Here is an 11,184-nt window from a genome sequence, read left to right on the forward strand (position 1 = left end):
GCTGCCCCCAGAACCCTCCCACTGCTAGTGAACTTCTATCCCCTGATCTACTGGTGCCAAAACTTTTACCACCACTGCATCTAGACCTGCCCTTACTGCAAGACCCCTCACCTGCCTGGACCTATCACTGCTGCCAGACTCCTTGTCACCATTGAAAAGTTGGCCACTCCTTGCCTCTGACAAGAGCTGGTCTATGAGGAAGCCCAGGGCCCAGATCTGGCCCAGGGCCCCAGGTGAGTTTGAGACCCCTGCCTTACGGGCATTTGGTTCAGAGGCATCTGGCAACTGTGACCACTTGCAAGAAATAAGTCAGGAATGCCACATCAGGTTCCAGAGTTATTGTGCACTGAGCAAATGCAGAAAATAAACATCTTCCACTTCCTAGTATGCAGACATTTACTATGGAACATTGTCAAGCAGTGGCACTGCTCATGACGATCACAGCAAGAAGCCACTTTCCTTATGATACTTGCTGGTCATAAATTTGACATTGGAAAGAAGTATGTGGAAAATGAGGGCTCTGCTCTCTCAAAGTCATAGCAACATGCTAAGAAGATGACTCTGAGAAGTGATAGACAAACTTTGTGAAACCACCTGTAGGTGATCGATCCCAGGTTCCAATCGTGTAGACTGGCAGAAGACAATAATATTGAGGATGTAGGATGGTAAGCAATAGAGACAAAACTTCAGGGTAACTAAGTTAACTGCTAGGCTGCTTCTGATGCTACGGAGGCATATCACCCAATACAGGGATTCTGTTCAGTATACAAGTGAGTGGTATTTGGATAACCTAATCTGTAGCCAACCACTTCAATACAGGAAACCCTCACCATTTGCAGGGGATCTGTTCTGGAGATCCCCACAAATGGCAAAATTCGTGAATACTGATGGGACTCCACATCAGACCCCACAACTGCCCCCCAGTGAGAAGCTTGAAGTGCAAGGCTCCCCCACAGCACCTAGGGATCAACCATGCCTGCCTCCAGGGGAGAAGATGCTGCCACAGCCGCCGCCTCCCTCCCCATCCTTAGCACTCACTCTCCGCCCACCTGGCTCTACCCTCCACCTGCCTGGTGCTGCTCTCTGCTCCACTCTCCCCAGCTCTGCCCTCCCCCACTCCATGCCTGCTTACACAGACGCAGGAGCTTAGTGCAGCGCCAGAGGGAGCTGCCGCGGCACTCACCTCAACCCACCCCATTGGTGCGGCACACCACAAATATTCAAACCTGTGAATAACAAATTTGCAAATAGCAAGGGTTTCCTGTATAAGCAAATCTACCACTAGATCAGATATTTGAGAAGCCATCTTTTCTAGATCAGAGTTTTCCTTGCATAGCAATCTGTAGTAAATAGCAACTACCTTTAATTATGTAACAAGTAGCATATTATGTCAAGTCCATCAGCATAACTGGGGGATGAAAAGGTCAATAACCGTGGTCACCAAGTCAGAGGTGGTGCAGAAATGGCATTTCCCCCTGTAAGGATCATGTCATAGGCAGTCTGGGCTAAAGCACAGACCACCAAGAAGGGCCAAAGACAGAAGCTGGGGGAAGCAGAGTCACAGAGCGGGGCAGGAACTGGAGTCCAAATTACCAAAACCAAGGGCAAATTCCAGGGCATTGTCCAAGTCATATGCCAAGTCAGGGTTCTGGAGTGAGGGACCAAGGTAAAACTGAGCAGAGTTCTCAAAAGCCAGAGTCCAGAAGCAGAAGTGAGAAGGTACAGAAGCCAAACAACCAAAGAGCACAAGATCCAGGCAGGCTTTGCACAGCAGACCTTCAGGCAGAACTGCTGGCTAACCTGCTGTCTGCTGCAGATGGACTTATATGGGGAGCCTTTAACCCCACCAGCCAAATAAGGAGGCACTAAGAGTTGCCAGCTAGTGCATCATCCAGGGTGAGGCTGCCTGCCAGTTAGAGCCTCTGGTAGGTTTGGCCAAGTGGGCAATTAGTCGATGCTGTGCTACATGTTAGGGTCCCTAGCATCGTTCCTCCTTCCAGGAATTCTTTGGCAGAACAGCCCCACACCACAACAGCATCCTATGTTGGCCATAGGAGCTGGGACACCGCAGCAGCAGAGGTCTTTGAGTCCCCAGGATAGGTTAAAATGATTGCTCTTCTCCCTCCCCCACTCTGCCTCCCTCCACTCTGAGGTTAGTATCCTTCCCCCCTACCCTGACCCCAAGGGTGCAGAGGAGTTTCACCAAGGTGCAAAACCTGTTAATCATACCTCTGATTATACTGTTCAGATACCACAAATCACTACTGCTACTGAAAGGTCATGAAATAACATAAAAATAAATTTAAAATAAAATTGAAATGACATTTCTAAAAAAGCACAACATCATATTTTAGACTGAACAATCTAAAATGTATTTTTTTTTATTTCATATTTTTTCCTAAGGAATTGTAATCAAAATTACCACTTTCAGAGTGTTCAGGTTTAGCAAAAACAGTGTTTTGTGTTGAAAAAAACGGCCAAAATATATTTTTCTAATCAACTTTACAGCTTTTACAGCAGTATACAGCATTCTGTATACTATGAAAAATAGTCACTGGTAATAAAACCTGGCTGAAATTTAACTGTTATTATGGGCTCTTTTCTGCAAATTAACAGATTCCTGCTAATCTGAATTTGGCATTGATTCAGTTGCACCAGTGGCTATTTTTGTTATTGTGTATCAGAGCAATTCTATTATTGTGTATCAGGCTGCTGTCCACATTAGCACTTGTGAAAGATGTTTCCATTATTAATGACAGTGTGAAAGGCACTGCAGAATATATGGAACTTGTAACTGATGGAACAACAAACCTTTGTACTTCTGAACTACCTCCCTCAGTACATGGTATGACTTTAGCTCTTCGCAGCATTATGTAACTAATAACATTTCTTGATGACACAGTGGTAGTTTGTAATCTGTATATTTCTGAAGGCCACAGTAAATGGGTTGCATTGCTGCAGTGCTGAGAACAAAGCAATTGCAGGAGCTTAAGTTAAACTATCAAAATAAATTTGTTTTCCAGCAACTACAGCCTCTCCTATCTTGCCTTCCTCTCTTAGAATATGCAAGTAAAAGAAAAAGCAGGTATCCGTCTCTGTGTGCAACTATGACTTCATTTTGCTATTCTGGCTATACCACATACTGTGCATAGAAATTATTTTACAGTTGGTAATGAAGCTTGACAAGACTTCAACTATAACAATGTGAAAATCATGGTCAGAGTCAAACCCCATGCAGGGTACTTCTCCAAACATCTGTATTCCTGCTGCAGTCTCCTCAACCTTCCTCTGACTCAGTTCCTTCCCTTCACTACTATAGTAGTTTTCCATTACCAATTCAATATCTTATTCTTACTTCTTTCAGAGCATTTCCTAATTGAAGGACATAAATGTATGAGACCAAGTTGTGTTTGAGGTTTTATTTTTGCCTTGTTTTTGAAGTCTGTTTCATCGTCGAATCCCCAATACACTGCGCGCATGTTGTGAAATAAGGCAGCATGCCAATAGCTGTAAAAATATTTTATTTACTCTATTTAGGGCAAAATGAAAGAAGATAAATGGTTCCAAATGTAAACCAGAGATGCATTACAGAATAAGGAATTTCTGTATCAGCTCATGATGGTACACTTGGGGGAAAGAAAAAAAAACAAACACGTAGCTGGCTGATTGATAAAAGCAAGATACAAGTCAGGAATATAACCAAACGAAGGATGAGGCAATTTCAAAAAACCCAAAAACATGTGATGTTTTCTTTTGAAAAAAGGGAGCAGTTATACTGACTTTGTAAATAAGTCCATGAGGTTTCCACATGTAAGTTTAAAAAACAGGGGGAAAAAACCCCCAAAGAATCTAGAAAACTACATATTAATAGCATCATATTTAAGTGGCAGACTTAACTTTATGAAGGAATTTCATTAAAGCAGCATATGACCAGATCAGTTTAATGTGACGTAGTCTCACAATGAAGTATTAATAACTGGCTGCCAATAATTGACACACTACAGGAAGGCAGCAAGGAAAAGAATAAATGTAAGTCAGCAACAGCCTTAATAACATATGAGCTTTTATACTTCTTAATAAACTTGGAACAAGCAAATGATGGGAAGAGAATAGTAATGTTGTGAAATTTTAAAAAAATGATAGTTCAAAAGGAACTGAAAAAAATGCATCTATTATTGACACAGGTTCTGAAGGTAGGGATCAGGAAGGCTCAATGCTCTGAACACCTGCCTTCCATCTACAAGGAAGGAAGCCTGATGACATTATGGAGAACAGCTCTGAAGCAGAATCACTTACACTTCATACATCAATGAGCTGCAGATGCAGCTGGGATGCTGTGCAGCTGCTGATTGTCCCAGCCACTAACCCTCCCAATCTCTCATTTCCTCTGCCACAAAGAGAGAAAAAAAGTAGATCTTCACATACGCAGAGTTTTCAGAGCTTGCTCCTGCCTGTGCAGTTGTACCAAATGCAGTGCCCTTTCCACACACAAGAATAGGAAGAGTAATGCGGAGAGCAAACTGGTGAGTGATATTTTTGCTTTTTTTTGTTTTTATAGTTTACTTGAGATGTCCTATTTACTCAGGATTGCAACATAGGCATTTTTCTCTACAGTCTACATTTTACTGATTTAAAGTGGTTTCTATGTAAAATGTAAAAAAAACCCAACCCAACATAATCCATAATCAGCAGCGCATAACATTAATGTTCCTTAGTATCGGTCGGACTTTCAGCATTGTTGAATGGCTCCTCTAAGGCCCCTGGCATACCTGTAATTAAAGGCATTATGAGATCTGATGCACAATCCCCATAGTTACACTTTCTCACATGTCAGACATGGATAGTAGGAGGCATGTATGTTTGTAGGATTGAGCATCAGATCCCATCATTCCCCACTGATGGTGTAGGGGCAACCTGAGATCCCATGGTTGAGAGCTGTGAGCGGCTGGTGGGACTCCCAGCCATGGGGACACAGTGGAGCACGTGGCACCAGTTTTGCCTCAAAGGCTGGGAACCCTGATTGGAGTCTAGGACTCCTTTTGTGCCCCCACAGCTGACAGCAGCATCTGATCACAGCTCCCAGCCTCAGGTGCATATCAGAGACTGATGGGCCTCCAAGGCTGGGAGCAGCAATCAGCTGATCAGCACTCTCAGCCTTGGGAACTCATGGGAGTCGGAGGCTCCCACATGCCCTGGAGGCTGGGAGCCCAAATCAGCCTGGCCACATGTTCAATAAATGGTGTGATATGAACCAGTCACAAAGGATTATTCCTTGTTTTATCATACTGTTACTGGCATTAATGTGTGGCCAGGTAACTACTTAAGATGTGATTAACTGAACTGGTTAATCACATTTTAAATGTAATGTGGTAGGGGCCTACAATTCTTGTTTTCCATTTTTCAATTTTGTAATGGCACCTTTATTACCTGCTCTCTTGGCAGCTTGAAAATATAATGGGTTCAGCTTAAAAATAAAGGATCTACAGCGGGAAGTGAGATGTGTTGAGCAAGCAAGATATCAGAATCTCACTCAGTCTCTGCCTTCCCTACAGCCCTGATCTTGCTTTGCCAAAAATCAGCAAGAATTTTACTATTTCCTTCAAAAGGGATAAAGCTAAGTTGTGACTCAAGTCAAATACTTTTAAGTATGCACCTCCAGTTAATGTTATACTTCCAGCCAATATACAGTATGGAGTGAAGCATAATGTAGTGCGTTAGAGACAAAGTTATGGGGTGAGGTGGATAAGATTTATGGATGTTTCCTATTGCATGCAAAATCACGTATTGCTTTTCATATTTCTGAGGCAACAGAGCCAGGGAAGGAAACTGAGGGACCTGTCTTTCCTTCGTCCATGTTCAAGCTGATTTTTGTTTTTTGTTTTTTTTCAGCCAAAATATACCCAAAGGTTTCTGCTGTTTGAACCAACATTATCTGCTTCTCCCAGAACTGCAGCCTTTGGAGAAATTTTGGCAAGGATTTTGTGACAATGCACCAACCAGGGAACTAAATGAATTGCCTGGATGGGCACTTGCCTGCATGTAAATAACTTCTCCTGCAGCGTGTGGAGATTCTTGAAACATCCACAAGTTCAGGGGAACTGACCTGCTTCTTACATTTAGAGTTGGTGGTTTCAGGGATTACAAGTGCTGTGGCAGAAAATCTATGAGTAAGAAGGTGGAGTTTCTTGTCTTTTTTTCCTTGAGGGTTTTTTTTTCCTTAATAGCATGGAACTCCTCATTTTCATCTCTTTTCATCTTCCTCTCTTCCACAGTCCTTCTTTATAAAAAGGAGAAATGACACATTAATACTAGGGCCACATCCAAGTAAATGCAGTTGTCAAGAAGTATAGCTTGCTTAAAACCTGAAATTAGTATTGTGTTTTTCAGGATACCAATGTCTTTTTAATCCAAAATCTTAATTGGATCAAGAGGACAGATTCTTTCCAAAGACAGACTTCTCCAGAAGTTTAATGCAGTCATTTTCAACCAGGATGCCATGGCACGCTGGGGTGCTTTGAGATCCTTCAAGTTGGCTGGCTATTGCCCAATGTTAACACTGTTCGCAAACATGCTTCACTAGACAAACCTAGATATTTCAAATACAAATCCATAGTTGTGGGCTTCTTTGCAACAGGGGGAAAACAACTGTTCTATTATTCTCTGTATTAAAAAAAAAAAAAAGAACGGAAACTAAGAGATGGCATTTCCCAAGGAATACCTCAAATCTAAACATACCAAGAACCACAGTTCAAATTATGGGGGAGCTTGGGAGGAGGCTGAGCCCCACCATAAGAGATGAGAGGTCTTGGGGGGTCTGTCGTGGTGACCGACTCCTTTTGGCTTCCAGCTGTCACCACCACAGACCCCACAAGAGTCAGAATGTAATTCGAACCCTGCCAAGAACCACTGGTGTAATAATTACAACAGGTATGATTATTGCTGGGACTCTTTGAATGAATTGCTGCTTACCATTGATTTGGTAATATTCAAAAATGGACATTAGCAAGGAGCAAATATTGTATTTTTTGCATTGATTTTTGCAGTGGCAGTTGGTATATTGAGATGAACTGAATTATTAAATTTATTGTAGTGATTTTGCTTCTGCCCCTTTAGCTAAGTTTAAGTCTAATAAGTATGCTGTAGATTGAAAACTTTGGTTCATACAATATTTAATTTTGAGTTTAATAGCATTTAAGATTGAATTAGTGTTGTTTAGCTTCCATCTTATTTGGGACTTGCTAGGAATAAGACGTGTACTAGGACCAGAAATATTACTCGGCAAGTAAAAAGGAATTATATTTTAAATGAAATAGAAGCAGAAATTAAGGATATGCTACAAATTAGAGTGACAAGACAAAAATATCTTAAAATAAAGTTTATAATAGAGTAAAATGATTTTGAGAGTTTTGTAATATAGACTACAGATGGCAGTTACTGTGTTCAATATATTCAACATCAATTACTGAATATAAGCTAAATGACAGGAAAGCAAGGTTTGCAGCTAGATTCAGTGGGAAACATTTAATGAGAACTCCTTTGTTAAACCATGTATGCATAGTGGTGACACACCTTACCATTAGCATCACTATATTGCTTACCAATGTAATCCAAGTTGTTCCCTACCAAATGATGATATTTTTAATGAGAATTACATCTCTTCTGCATTGTGGCTGGCAATCTATTATGGCTGAAATTGGCATTTATAATGCTCAAACAAGGTGAAGTTGTTAAAAAGGTTACCAGACTGTTAGTATCCATTAGCTCTTTCATTGATCAGGCAATGTTGTCTCTCAGCAATCATTAGAAAGAGAAAACATGAACAAGTATCTGTCATTTGTGCCCAGCTATTTTAGACTTTTTTCATATCCTGTAACCTTAGGAGAGACTGAATAGCTTGGAAGGATTGGTTATGTTGAGCTCAAAGTGAGATATCCAATCTGCATTCTTACTTATACTAGTAGATATATGGGTATGTCATTTTGCATAACAGCATCCTTCACTGGGCAGAGTAAAACACTGCTTGGTAACTCTTGTGAAACAGTGTATTATAGTTTGTAACCCGCAAGGTACATCTGTTCATGAAAGTATATTAACCACATTCAGCTTCAAAAAGAAAGGCAAGTGAGAAGAGTTACTAAGAAGAGAAGAGAGAAATTGCCAGAACAGAATTATGCTTATTTCAATCTGACAAATCCCATTCTTTATCCTACAGAGCTCTTCTGACCAACAGCTGAAGAGTTTGAAAGAACTGGGTTCAGTTTCTTGCTTTGCTATTGACTCCATGTGACACTGGACAAATGGAATTTTCAAAAAGATCATCGTGATTGAAGAGCAAAAATCTCACTGAACAGCAGTGGGACTTGTGTGCTTAAATCACTTTATCACTCTTGAAAATCTACACTTAATCCTTTATTGTACAATAATAAATAATAATAATAATAATAATAATAATAGAATGATACTACTTTGGTTCCTATTTCTAAACTGAGAATAATACTTGAGTGGTGTTGCAAGGATTGTGTTCATTAATGGTTATAAGACTACCAGCTGCTAGTGAGTTGGAGTTCTTTCTGCCTTGTACTTGTACATTCTAGTATAATCTGTGCCTTCATCACCAAAAGGACAGACTAGGGCAATGGGCTGTTGTTGATGACCATCCAGAAGTTGCAGGTGGAGGAGAATGCAGCAACACTAAGCCCACCAGGGGATGGGGGGATTACTGCCACTGCTGGCCCACTCAGCAACCCTTGCAAAGCCAGCAGGCCAAGGCACTTAAGGGAACCCACCCCTGCCCCAGCCCTGGAATGAACTGTAGACAAGGCCAGGGCCCACAATGGGACACTTGCCTGCCTATACACAAATGCCATGAGCTTGGGGAAATAAACAGAAAGAACTTGTCCTCCTGCTAAACTCAAATAACTATGATCTCATATGGATAATGGAGACCTGGTGGGACTCTAACCATGACTGGGCCACAGGTATAGACAGCTATACCCTGTACAGGAGGGATCGAGTGGACAAAAGGGGTGGGGGCTCTCTATTTCAAGGAAAGCTATGCATCCCTACAAGCCAACATTGGCACCCACGGTGAAAGACTTGAGACCCTCTGGGTTAAAATCCATGGGGAACACAGTACAGGGGACACTATGGTGGGAGTCTACTACAGACTCCCTACCCAAGATCAAGACCTTCACCAGGAGTTTACCAGGGAATTGGCTGAGTTTAACTACCCAGACATCTCATGGGAGGAGTGCTCAGCTAAATCCGAGTGGTCACAAACCTCTCTCTCATGTGTGGATGACCTCTATCTAATGCAGGAAGTCTACGGATCAATGAGAGGTAAAGCGCTGCTCGACCTGGTACTGGCAACTGGGGATGACCTAATTGGCGGCCTAAGGATTGAAGGGAAGTTGGGTGACAGTGACCACAAGCTGATCACCTTCACCATCTGCCGTAAAGCTGGCAAGTCAGTAATACAGAAGTCTTCGACTTCAGGAAAGCTGACTTTGACAAGCTAAGGAGGCTTGTCAGTGAGGCCCTAAAAGGCCACAACCTAAAGGGGAGCAGAGTTCAGGATGAGTGGCTGATCCTCAAGGGAGCAATCCTGGATGCACAAGCAAAATCTATCCCATCTCAAAGGAAAGGCAGCAAAAAGGCACAGCAGCCCCCTTGGCTCTCCATGGAACTAGGGGACCTCCTGTGTCTAAAAAGGAAGACCTACAAAGGATGGAGGACTGGAACCACCATCGATGAGGAATACTCTGCTCTGGTCCAGACCTGCAGAGAGCAAACCAGGAAAGCCAAGGCTGCAATGGAACTCCAGCTAGCTACAAATATCAAGGACAATAAAAATCCCCTTTTTAGATATGTGGGGAGTTGAAGGAAGAACAAGGGCAACATTGGACCCCTGCTAAACCAGATAGGACAACTGACAAAGGATGTCCATGAAAAAGCAAACTTGCTAAGTGGGTACTTTGCATCAGTTTTTCCACCAGTCCAGTGGGACACCCCTGCCCACTGTGGGTCAGGGAAGCCTGGGTGAGGGAGATTCCTTACCCTCCATCAAAGCTGACCTCATGAAGGAATATAGGCTGGATACCTTCAAGTCAGCTGGCCCTGATGGTTTACACCCACGGGTAGTCAAGAAGCTGGCTAGCATCATAGCTCAGCCCCTTGCACGAATCTTCAAGAACTCTTGGTGCTCTGGTGAAGTGCCCAAAGATTGGAAGAAGGCCAATGTGGTGTCTATCTTCAAGAAAGGGAGGAAAGTAGATCTGGCAAACTACAGGCCCATCAGCCTGACCTCAATCTTATGCAAGACCTTCCCCAGGATAATCAAAGAGTCCATCCTTAACAGACTAGCTGACGGCAATATCCTGAGGGATACCTAGCACAAGTTTGTTGTGGGTAGGTCTTGCTTGACCAATCTCATTTCCTTTTAAGACCAGGTGACCTATCACCTGGACAAGGGAGAGTTGATTGATGTTGTATATCTTGACTTCAAAAAGCCTTCAATCTGGTATCCCATGATCACCACTTGGCAAAACTGGCTAACTGCGGCCTCGACCTCACCACGATCCACTGGCTGGGAAACTGGCTCTGCGGCAGGACCCAGAGGGTAGTAGTTGATGGAAGTCAATCATTGTGGTGTGTGGTGACCAGTGGGGTCCCTCAAGGCTCTGTCCTAGGGCCTATACTGTTTAACATCTTCATCAATGATGTAGACACTGTTGTCAGAAGTGGGCTGGCCAAGTTCGCTGGTGACACCAAACTTTGGGGTAAAGCATTCACACCTGAGGACAGGAGGGTGATGCAGGCAGATCTTGATAGGCTCGTGAAATGGGCAGATGAGAACCTGATGGTGTTTAATACCGAAAAATGCAAGGTTCTCCACATTGGGAGGAAAAACCTGCACCATGCTTATAGGCTTAGCAGTGCTACACTGGTTAGCACTACAGATGAAAGGGACTTGAGGGTCATGACTGACTACAAGATGAACATAAGCCTTCAATGTGATGCTGCGGCTAGTAAACAGAGCAAAACTCTGGCTTGCATCCATAGATGCTTCTCAAGCAAATCCCGGGATGTCATTCTCCCACTGTACTCAGCCTTCGTGAGGCCGCATCTGGAGTACTGCATCCAGTTTTGGGCTCCGCAGTTCAAAGAGGATGTGGAGAAGCTTGC

The 11,184-nt window shown here is 42.9% G+C and overlaps 1 long non-coding RNA gene across 1 annotated transcript in view; it reads left to right on the top strand.

The window, feature by feature from the left end:
* Nucleotides 1–4,224: 4,224 nt before the first annotated feature.
* The window catches only part of LOC109301751, a 21,783-nt gene continuing 14,823 nt past the window's right edge, over nt 4,225–11,184 (top strand). The window contains exons 1-2 of the long non-coding RNA XR_002098605.1: nt 4,225–4,523; nt 5,890–6,175. This is a non-coding gene — a long non-coding RNA (uncharacterized LOC109301751). The remainder of the gene's footprint in view (nt 4,524–5,889; nt 6,176–11,184) is intronic.

Source organism: Gavialis gangeticus, unplaced genomic scaffold (genome assembly GCF_001723915.1).
Source record: "Gavialis gangeticus isolate Ggan-Ray unplaced genomic scaffold, GavGan_comp1, whole genome shotgun sequence".
In the NCBI taxonomy this organism is placed as follows: Eukaryota; Metazoa; Chordata; order Crocodylia; family Gavialidae; genus Gavialis; species Gavialis gangeticus.